The 11,160-nt window shown below is 44.1% G+C and overlaps 2 non-coding genes across 2 annotated transcripts; both read right to left on the reverse strand.

Annotated features, from left to right (window-relative positions):
* Positions 1-7,560: 7,560 nt before the first annotated feature.
* trnav-aac (transfer RNA valine (anticodon AAC)) lies at positions 7,561-7,633 on the reverse strand. Its single transcript has one exon. It is a non-coding gene; the product is annotated as a tRNA-Val (tRNA).
* A 599-nt stretch (positions 7,634-8,232) lies between these two features.
* trnav-aac (transfer RNA valine (anticodon AAC)) lies at positions 8,233-8,305 on the reverse strand. Its single transcript has one exon. It is a non-coding gene; the product is annotated as a tRNA-Val (tRNA).
* Between the last annotated feature and the right edge of the window lie 2,855 nt (positions 8,306-11,160).

Consider the following 11,160-nt stretch of genomic DNA (forward strand, 5'->3'; position numbering starts at 1 on the left):
AAATAGATTTTGAACTAAATAAATAATACTTAAATTCCTATGATGAGTGTACTTTGTGAAAGCTTTTTCCACTTCACTGTTGTCACCGGCCTGCTCCATCAGGTCATCAAGGATCACTAGGTTAGTATTACCGGGCGGGAACAAGTCATCGCCACACAACGAGGCGGGGAGACCTTGCACAAATTTCAGATTATTTTTTTTCGAAGCCAAATCATCGTAGAGAGGTTGCCAGCAAGAGAAACACCACACTATGTTGTCAAGAGCTTGGGACACGGTTGCGTCCACATCTTCTATGATGTTCTTTATAAGATAGCTCTTCCCCGAATTGGAGGGACCGGCTATAATACAGGAGAAAGGGTGTTGAAGTCTGTTTTCAAAACCACCGCTAATATCCATAAGGCAGAGTGGTATAATCAGTCTTCAACACTCTTTTATTGTACACCACCCTGAACCGTTTGTTTAGTGATCTATTTTCCAACGTGTACCCCTTTTTATTGCGATAGATCTGATTTCCGGCTGTAATAATCTCACGAGGAGGCGCGTCTTTCTCGGTTACAAAACTTTCTACCAGGGTCGTCAGAGACTTGATGTTAATGAGCTTGTTGTTACAATGGTTCAGAGTGAAACCCTTAACTTTCATACAGGTCTTACCCGCAGCCGTTCTGTATGCGTAAGTCTTAGGACCCCCTGAAACAAACTCCACTATGTGGTCCTGAGGATCTAGTTCGCTCGTTAACTCCCCAAGGTAGTCCCCGAGGGGAGGGACCCAATCCCCTGGTTTGGTGACAAAGATTACAGAGTCAGTATCATGATAGAGCGTGCGTTCCTGCAACTGATCCATTAAGTTGTACAGTTCAAGCCGGGCGTAAGCCGAGGTAAAAACCGCTATGAAAACATTAACGTTCCCCTGTTTGGTGGGGAAATCTTTAGGGGCCCTCCACTGGACCTGTGCCACGTGGTCATTTAAGAATTGAAAGTGTGATACTGCATGTTGTTTGGAAAACATAAATTCTATAAACTGTTCAGGGGTTTTAATCAAGGTTGTGTTTAGACGGTAATTTCTTTCCCCAAACTTACCCCACAGACTGTTTAAAATCAGTTTGGACATTTGTCTCTTGGCGGGGTTTACAGTTATGTTCCCCGGCTCTAGACGGATCCCTTCCTTTTCAAAATATTGCTAAACGTATCGCTCTTTGGCCGCGGAGTCAACACACCATGAGGGATAGCCCGATGCCTCCTGTTTCCCTTTCAGATGGGTCATAATGTAATCAGCAAAAAGAGTATCAGATTTTTCAGAAAAATGCCAAACCTCATACACCTTACCGACTCTGTAACCTTTCTCCACCGCCTTGTCAAGCTCAATGCTACACCAGACACCCGTCAGCGCTCTCTCTTCATCACTGTTCAGACAAGAGGTAGTTTGATTTTCAGTTTCCACACACGTTCTACACAGAGGGAACATCAATTTTCCCGAACACCTGTAAGGCAACACGGGTAAGAACAGCTCGCGAGGAGGGTACATGGTGACTTTGATCAAACCAAAGTAATGTCCGATTTCGAGTAAGTCACGTTAAACAATGGTTGGACGCCCCACCGGGTACATTTTGGTCTTGTTGACATAAGGGTACAGACTGGTGAAATCATAGTAATCTACTCTCTCACCCTCCTTTACCTCATAATGTAAACAGAGGGCGTTGGTACGACCCCCAAATAACGCATCCCGGGGCTCAAGACGTTCAGGAAAGTCCAAGGTTTCCATAAACCGTTGTACCCCCGCTTCCTGTTGCTTCAGGGTCGTCCACTCGTGTTCCCAAATCACCAGCACGTTCAAACCATAGGTGTTTTTTAAAGTTTCAATTCGTTCCTGGAAATCATAGTACATATCACTGCAGAGTTTTTGTGTTACGGGGTTAAAGGTGTTTGGGTCGAAGCACTGAGGACAGCCATGGTAAATACAACCTGCAAACTCATAAGCGGTACGCCGCCCGGACACGTCGCTAAAACCGTCTAAGTAGTAAGGCCCCATTTTGACTTCCCCTTGATTTAAAGCATGTCTGATGAAGATGTTATCCCGGGCACTCAGGTATTCCAGCCACTGTATGGAGACAGTCGAAAAGTTCTTTTGTCTAGCACGATAGTTGTCAGAAGTGGTGACCGCTATAGTGTTTTTCTGCAAGAAATCGGACCGATACATTTTCATGCAGAGAGACGCTATGGTCACACTTTGCAAAGGGTCGAGACCCGATGTGTTGATAACCTCGGCGCGGAAACGCACACAGGCTTCTTTAAGGATCACCACATCATTTTTACAATAAGCAGCCATCTCTTCTCGGTCATCAAAAACACCTCCCTTAACCGTATTGTACCATTTAAAGAATTCCTCCCTCTCATGAGACATCATAGTATCAACCCCATAATAAGTGGCGGGCAGGTAGGACCCTCGATAATTTTGAGTGTCCATAGTATTAAAAAAATGGCAGAACCAACTTTTCTTCTGAGCCTCAAAACCCAGAGCCTTAGGCAAAGCGCTCAATTTCATGGGGATGAAATTTAACGAGTCTATGTAACGTTAGTTGAAAGCTTCGTCGGTGAAACACATGATCTTGCTACCCTGAGCTATTATTTTTGGGGTCACCCCATTTTCCACCAGATACTTCATCAAAATGTAAGAATCATAACCCTTAGCATTGTGGGCAATAAATGTGTAATTGAGGTATTTTGGACCGCGATACCGCGTAAAGAAATCCCTGACACAACTCTCACCGCTAGCTGACCACTCACGATCCAACATGTCAATACAGAGTATATAATTAGCAACCTGGACCCCGTTTTCTTGCCGGCATTCAAAAGCAAAAAAGACATACCGGTTGTGCGGCGGCTCCTTTTTAACCGGCTGAATAAAGCACTGGTGTTCGGACCCCGGGGTTAAATCAGCATTACAGATCCTGCATCTCGGCTCCAGACATTTGTGTGGTTTAACCTCATGAAAACGGTACTGGAGGCAACACTGCGGGCAATATTTAGTTTGATCACAATAACTCCGTTTTTTAACCCCCTCAGCAGCGGCCCTCTGTACCTTATGCTCGGAAAAACAGACTGAGAGACAAATCCTTAAGCAATCTTTACATCGGATGGTAGGGGCCAAACCCTTACGACATTGCGGATTGAAACAGACGTTACAGTAACCGTCACATCGGTGCTTAAGCTTATCATTGAAGGCCTTATAACACCAATGACAAACATACGAACAACCCAAAAAAGCCGTCAAACTCTTTATTCCAAAGTAATGACTATCACTTAGGAAGAGAAACAGTGTCTGTGTATGGGTTTCAGGATGTGTCTGAAATTTCACAAATACTTCCTTTACCTCACAACGGTACCACACAACAATTTTTAAAGACAACAACTCCTCAAACTTGGTGATGTCTGAAAAGGCAACCATCTGTTGAGAGTTTAAGCCGGCCCTCTGATGAAGCATTAAAGCTTCTTGCAGAGCTTGGGGTTCAGGCATGTCGGGGGTGAGTAGTTTTATTAAACTGTAAGCAAAACAGAGCTTATTGTCCCCACTGGAACTCACCACTAATTGCCTGAGCTTGGTCCTAATTATGTCGTTCTTCAAGCATTTCGACAGTCTTCTAAGCGCCCCACCCTCAGGGTTACGAACCACATTCATTACCAGAGACAGACTTTCATCAGCTATGATGGCTGCGTTACTTTGCAATAACGCTTCGATTTTAGCCAGACGTCTAAATTATCTCCACTCAGCATTACAGATAGGTTGCTAAACAAATCATCCCCTCTGAGTTCTAACTGTACAACATCTCGAGGTCTGACCCTTTCAGCAACCTGTTCAAGCATTTTCTGCAAGGCCTCGTGTATGTTGACAAATATTTGTCACAATTTAAAAGTTCTGCAAAATTAAAACGCTGAATCATTTCAAAATTGTTATAGGCCGGTCTATCTATAATCACGGGATCACTGGTACTCTTGGACACATCATCATTTTGAACAAAGCCTTCACCCCCTACATTCTCACAGAGCATGTCCTCCACAGCCTTATCAGTCTCAGAACCCTCCACATTCCGAACACCCCCACTGCTGACATCTACAAAACCCCCTTTTTGAGGAGGCTCATTTAAAGCCTGTAAAAGTCCTTCAAAGATATCCAACCGGTTAATGTCAAGACCCTCCTCTATAGTGATGGCTGCTTCTGCCGCCATCCTGTGTTCTAATTGTCTCAAATCATTTATAATAGGGGCAGAATTTGGTCGGGGTAGCTCCTCCAAAGCCTCCACCATTTCAAACAAATCGGGGTGAACTAGGGGGTGAACCTCTATAAGCGCTACCGGTGGGAGGTGGTTATTTAGATCATTGAACATCTGTAACAGGTCGGGGTTCACCGGTAAGTCTGTTAATTCACATTCTATCGGTGGTAATTGGGGGTTATTTAAATAATTTATCATTTGTAATAGTTCCAGGTTCATTGGGACATCAGAGGAGTTCACAACAGGGCCGGGGATGTTCTCTCGGGAAGGTCTTTTTGGGGCCCTAGCTTGTTCATAATCCTTTAGTTTGTGAGTTCTTTTACCAAGTCAGGACATTTTTTAATTTATTTTTTATTTTTCCAACAACCCACAATAGTAAGGCGTTTTGTGTCTATTAAAACATTAAATACGGTACAATTCGTTAGTAAGGGTATTAATAAGGATGTTTTGGCTCTCTATCACCAGGTTTTGCCCCACTAACACAAGTCTTTGATTTTGTAACAAAGTATGTAGCAACTCATGCCGACCTTCAGGATGTAGCTCCGGGGGCTGGTGGCCTGGCTCAGCTTCAAAGGATGGTCGCTCCGGTAAATCTCGGTCGAAGGAGGCAGGGAGCGAGCGTATACTCATGGACGGAGACCAAGAAGGCCTTTGCGGTGACACCCTGGCCAAGCGCGGGGTACTGTTCCGCGTTTCTGTAGCCAAGAAACGGGTCTGGGGGGACGATGTTGAAACCAGGCCGTCGTTGGGTGGTGTGTCAGCCCTGACTGACGGCGACCCCTGAGGTTGTTGGATGCCTGTATTTGTTCCGCCCGACAATGCGGCGGGCTGAATCTGGGGTGTTGAATTACCCCCAGAAGGCTGTGGCCTGAGTAGATGTTGGGGGGTCTCCAAGACCACCGTGGGGGATCCTCTCGGTGATCTCACCGGGAAAGATGTTTGATCCCACTTAGACGGGGTAATTGTCCTCAATAGCTCATTCACAGAATGACTATCCCAAGAGTCTTGGGAAGAATAAAAATATACATTACATTTACATCTTTAAACGGCGACAGAAATCAAACTTAAAACAACATGTCCAGGACATTCAAAACCTTTAGCTTTTTTAGACCTTTGAAAATAGCCTTAGACATTCACTACAACGCCTTATTATTTACAGACAATATATTTATTAGGACTTGATAATAAATTTAAAACAGAGAAGCCGCTGTAAATAAACTGTTTCTTAAATGTTTCTTTAAAAACTGTAATATTGTTAATAAAACACACACACACACAACAACATTTCATTTTTAAACGAACCTTCCAAGTGTAAACGCTTCCTGATCCCGGGACTTCCTGTTTCACAAACGTTTTCACGATCTGTTTAAATATTAAATACAATGAACACCTTCAAGCCTTTTCCTACAACCACTTTAAAACAGAAGTATAATAGCGGGAGATAAGCCAAACAACTTACTAAACCCTTTCGGACGGCTTTACTTCCTAACCAGACGGTACGGCAATCGGTCATTTCTAAACACGTTCCCCAGAAACAAGCCTAGACCTGTCCGGACTTCTAAAGATCTTTCCCAGAACCCCCCGCCCTACAGGAAACGGTCACCCATCGCTTAAATATTAGCCCTCAACGGGCAAACAAAGCCCTTTTAAAAACATTAAAGTTTGAAAGATCTTACTTACCTCCACAGAATAATCGTTTCTTATGTTTTTCGGCTGGTTTAGCTTTTTGCACCGCTGTGAAGGTAAGAGACATGTTTAACCTTTAACCACACCGCTTTATAAAAAGCTTTAACCTCTTACAGGCTGCAGATATATACTCACAGCTATCAGATACCGGGGCTGACGGCCTTTCAGATTCTTGAAAGGTTACGGTTCTCGAAGGTAAAACGAAACAAGCCCTCGATGTGGAAGGCCTTTCGTTGTCTCGAACCACGTTTCTTAATACTGTTAGACAGGATAATTTTTTAAAATTAACAAAACTGGACTCAAACATCTTACAGAAACGTTATACAAACAAACAGGGGTTTAGTTCTTACCCGGTCGGCAGACAGCCTGTCTAGGGACAACCACTTCTCTTGGTCGATCCTCGGAGACATTAATCACAGGCCTTTCGATAGTTTCTGTGTAATTAAAGAGACCGGCATTAATATATATTAAAACGTTTTCATAACTCTAATGAGCCGCTTCAAAACCACACACACCCATGCATAAGAACCCATGAGCGCAAACACAAAAATCTTACCGTCGTTGTTCCAGATGATCTCCTCAGCGTTGGGAATTAACTCCTGTTGACTGACTGAAAAATAATTTTACAGAACTTAAAACAGATGTTATAGCCTTATTTACAATACATGCACACAACACGCTCTGAGTCAATGAAAAGAATCTGAAGACTTGCCTAAAAACTCGTTTAAATCGAATCGCTGATGTTGTTTCCGGACATTGTTGATCTTTAGTCTTAAATCGAAAGGTCAGTGTGAGTCTGTCGAGCTGAAGACCAGACCTTCATACTTATACTGATGGCCACATGCCGGATCTGCTTGTAAGGCATTGTTCTGGTCTGGCCTTTGTGCCACCCTGTTACCAATTAACATATCAAAACCAACCAATAAAATGACACTGCATCAAATTTCAAATAGAAACCAAGATGGAGACGATCTCTCTCCTCTCTACTCTAAACTTTTATTAGAACCTTTTGGTCTCTCAAAAAAACATTTTTAAGCATCAAGACCTATAGTCAACAACCACTAAGAATATTTCAGGCCTTTATAAGCGCTAAAAAACAACCTGAGCCTAGAAAATAACTATAAAGATCAAAAATAACTAGCGCTTTTACAGTGATTTTTTTATTTATTTTTTATAGCGATGCTTTGTTTGGTATTAAACAAGTCACAAACTACTCAGAACAGCGTTTATCCCCGCAAAAGAGATATTTGGGTTTATTTTACAAAGCTTATAAATTATATAGGTTAAAAGTATTCTGAATGTTTTGATATCACACGCCATACCTACTGTTGTCTTCTACACCTTACGGTAGCAACAAATCTAACTACTGCTTTACTTTAACAATAATAATGACGGCGACCACGATGACAACAAGAACAACAACAACAACATCATCATCATCATCATCATCAGATTTTAATTAAAAGTGGCTACACCAGCGTTTACAATTTCAACCTGTCGACGGACGGACGCTCTGAGTGCATCGATTGCGGGCACTCCAATGAAGAAAAGACACCCACCGCCTCCGGGGAACCACGAGGGCAAGCATGACGAAAAGGGCACAGTAGGCTGTTTCCGCCCGGTTTCGAACCGGGGACCTTTCGCGCGTTGGGCGAACGTGATAACCGCTACACTACGGAAACTGACACCGCTGCCTCTTGCTTCAAATGGTTACCGTTAAAGCCTGCTGGTAAAACGGGCTCAGGTGTTTCAGGTCGGCTAGGCTGTGAGATGTCGTCTGAAGTGCGGCGAAAGGATGCCATTTTCACTGACCTGTTTGGCATTGCTAAAGGGCACATCAGGACACTTTGGAAACTCTTTCAAAGGAAGAACGCCCTGAGCTATGACAAGACTTACACTTACCCCAACAAGGTGATGCTCAATGGCTTGTTCAAACAGCTGCTGCTTGTCTTGTGCCACCATCAGACAATCACAGAGCTATTGTGCCTTCTGCACCTTACGGTAGCAACAAATCTAACTACTGCTTTACTTTAACAATAATAATGACGGCGACCACGATGACAACAAGAACAACAACAAGAACAACAACAACAACATCATCATCATCATCATCATCAGATTTTAATTAAAAGTGGCTACACCAGCGTTTACAATTTCAACCTGTCGACGGACGGACGCTCTGAGAGCACCGATTTCGGGCACTCCAATGAAGAAAAGCTACCCACCGCCTCCGGGGAACCACGAGGGCAAACAGGATGAAATGGACCGGCCCACAGCAGGCTGTTTCCGCCCGGTTTCGAACCGGGGACCTTTCGCGTGTTAGGCGAACGTGATAACCGCTACACTACGGAAACTGACACCGCCACGTCTTGCTTCAAACGGTTACCGTTGAAGCCTGCTGGTAAAACGGGCTCACGCATTTCAGGTCGGCTAGACTGTGAGATGGCGTCTGAAGTGCCGCGAAAGGATGCCATTTTCACAGACCTGTTTGGCATTGCTAAAGGGCACATCAGGACACTTTGGAAACTCTTTCAAAGGCAGGTCGCCCTGCGCTTTAAAAGGGATCCCAGCTATGTTGGAGTGGAGCTTTTTGCTTTGGGAGAGAAGGAGGGTACGTTGGAACCTTTTGAGACGGTAATTGAATACTCTTATGAGGACTGGTTGAAGGTGATGGCCTGGAGAGATCTGGGGCTTGTGGATAAGACTCTAGAAGGCTTGCAAGAGGGTCCAAGAGAATGCGAAATGGAGTCTCCGACTCAGGGTTTTGAAAGGTGTGAATGGGAAAGCTTGCAGAACTACGGTAGAGTGGTGAAGAGTCTATCTCAAACTACAGATCGTAAGGTTTTGTTTAGCAGTACCCTGATTACAAACCCTATTGAAGGGGGTGTGGAGGATCCAGAAAAACAGGTTACTGAAATTATGTTTGACGCCGTGGACTGGCCGTTCTTGAAAGAGGTCATAAACTGTATAAATGATGGTTTTGACATCTTGACCAAATGTTCGCAACTGGATTTGGTTAGAAGGAGAATATGCTGGATTATGGATTATATATCCCCCTTGAATGACGACGACGATGATAAAACCGACGACGTGTGGGGTTTTGGAGGGGGGTCTGACGGCTCAGGGGCTACTCTCTTCTAAGAGGGCGGTGTGTCGTGACGTAGTGAAGAGATAGGATAAAAGGCGCAACAATTCATTCATGGTTTAAAATTAAAGAGAATGTCTTACCCGAAAGCTGCGGACGTCGACAGGCTCTACAGGCCTCTTCAAACCCGGGATCACCCCTGGTTCTATTCCCCAGATTTTGTATACACTCTGGAACCCTCTGACTGCGGTTACCCTCCAAGACCTCAGACCCCGGTCCCTCAGGACGAAACAACATGCGGTGCGATGGATGTCCAAATGAGTCTCGGGGATCCCCAGCCTCTGGAGCTCATGGAGGGCCTCGATTTTGCCGAACTGTCTACCGTCTGTGCGTCTCAGGAGGGGGTCAGTCCAATGGATGTAGAAACACCCCACAAACCACCAGGCGACCCAATGAGCATCGGACTGTCCCAGGGGCGTGATGAAGACGCAGGATTTATGCCCGGGGTATGTGACCAAGTAAGCAGAGTGGTTAAAAGCACCCTGGTGTATATTCTGAGTGCTCTCATCGACCGAGCTCTGAAAGAAGTCTGTCGGGGGTGTGAAGTGAATCACCCCAGTCAGTTGAGACACAGTTGTTTGTTTGAACCAGACCGTTACTATTTCCTGTTCTATTTCAACGTGTTTTACAGAAGACTGAACAAACCGTGGCTGAAACCGGCACTAATCAAGGCGCTGTCTTACTCCCACATACATGTCACTGCGGGACAAGTCCAGAAAATCATAGATGAGATTTTGCTGGAGCTGAAAAAGGAGCCGTTTATAATAGAGAAACTTGGGCAGCTGGTCAATGACCTGGATGAGCCGAGTAGAAAAACCGCTGGCAAGCTAAAAGCTTATTTCTTCAGTAAAGAAGTTAAAGCTGGGGGCAGCGACGAGGAATTCGACATCTACGCCACTGATTCAGACTCTGACCTGAACTAAGGGACTTTGAACATGGGGAATGTTCTGGACTGCTTCTGCAACTGGTTCTGTCATCAACACTCTGTAGCTAACCTGAGAGCGCTATTACACCATGTGCTTGACAGAAAAGTAGCCAACGCGAGCCTTTTCTCTACAGATTTAACCATCGATGAGGATCAACTTTCAAACCTGGAAAAGTTAATGGCTGCTGTAACAAAGACCGGGGGGTACGAACACTGGGATGAAGCGCTCAAGGGGGCCAAGAATGATATTAGGCCATATCATCAACATCTGTATGACCTTTTGCTGAGCATGTTTAATACACCTCTGTTTACTTTTAAAATAGGTCATATTGTTGTTTTATTTACATATGTAACTGAGGTGTGTGCCTACAAGATAAAGAAACAGGTATATTTGTTGATATAGATCAAGTAACCAATCATCTGATTTCTTTTTGTCTGGACCGTAGAAAAAATTGTTGTGTATGTTATACTTTTCTCAAATGTCTAAAAAGGGGTATCTGCTCTCCTGAAGTTGAATAAAAAACCTTGTATAAAAACTTTGCGCATAGTGTGGGTCTGTTTGGTTATTTGACAGAATGACTCGGCAAGCTCCCCAAATGCAGGAACTATACTACAACCCTGCCAAGATTGGGGGTTTGGCGGGTAAGAAGGGTTTTCAAAGAGGACTCGCTGAGGCCGGAGTGAAGGTTAATGATGTGGTTGTTTCAGAATGGTTACGGGAACAAGACGCCTATACCTTACATAAACCTCTCAGGATTAACTTTAAAAGAAACCGCGTATATGCAACTGACATAGACTCACAATGGCAAATGGATCTAGTCGATATGTCAAATTTATCAAAACATAACAATGGTCACAAATTGATGTTGATGTGTATCGATGTGTTATCAAAATATGCCTGGGCTCGCATTCTACATAATAAAACAGGTCGGGCGGTGACAAGGGCCTTTGAGGATATATTGTCCCAGGGTCGATGTCCTAAAAAACTGCAGACTGATAAAGGAAAAGAGTTTCTCAACAGAGAATTTCAGAATCTACTGAAGAGACACAAAATACATCATTTCACCACCGGTAATGAGCTTAGGGCATCGGTAGTGGAGAGGTTTAACCGCACCATAAAGACCAAAATGTGGAGATAT

This window comes from Amia ocellicauda, chromosome 11 (assembly GCF_036373705.1).
Source record: "Amia ocellicauda isolate fAmiCal2 chromosome 11, fAmiCal2.hap1, whole genome shotgun sequence".
NCBI classification, from domain to species: Eukaryota; Metazoa; Chordata; class Actinopteri; order Amiiformes; family Amiidae; genus Amia; species Amia ocellicauda.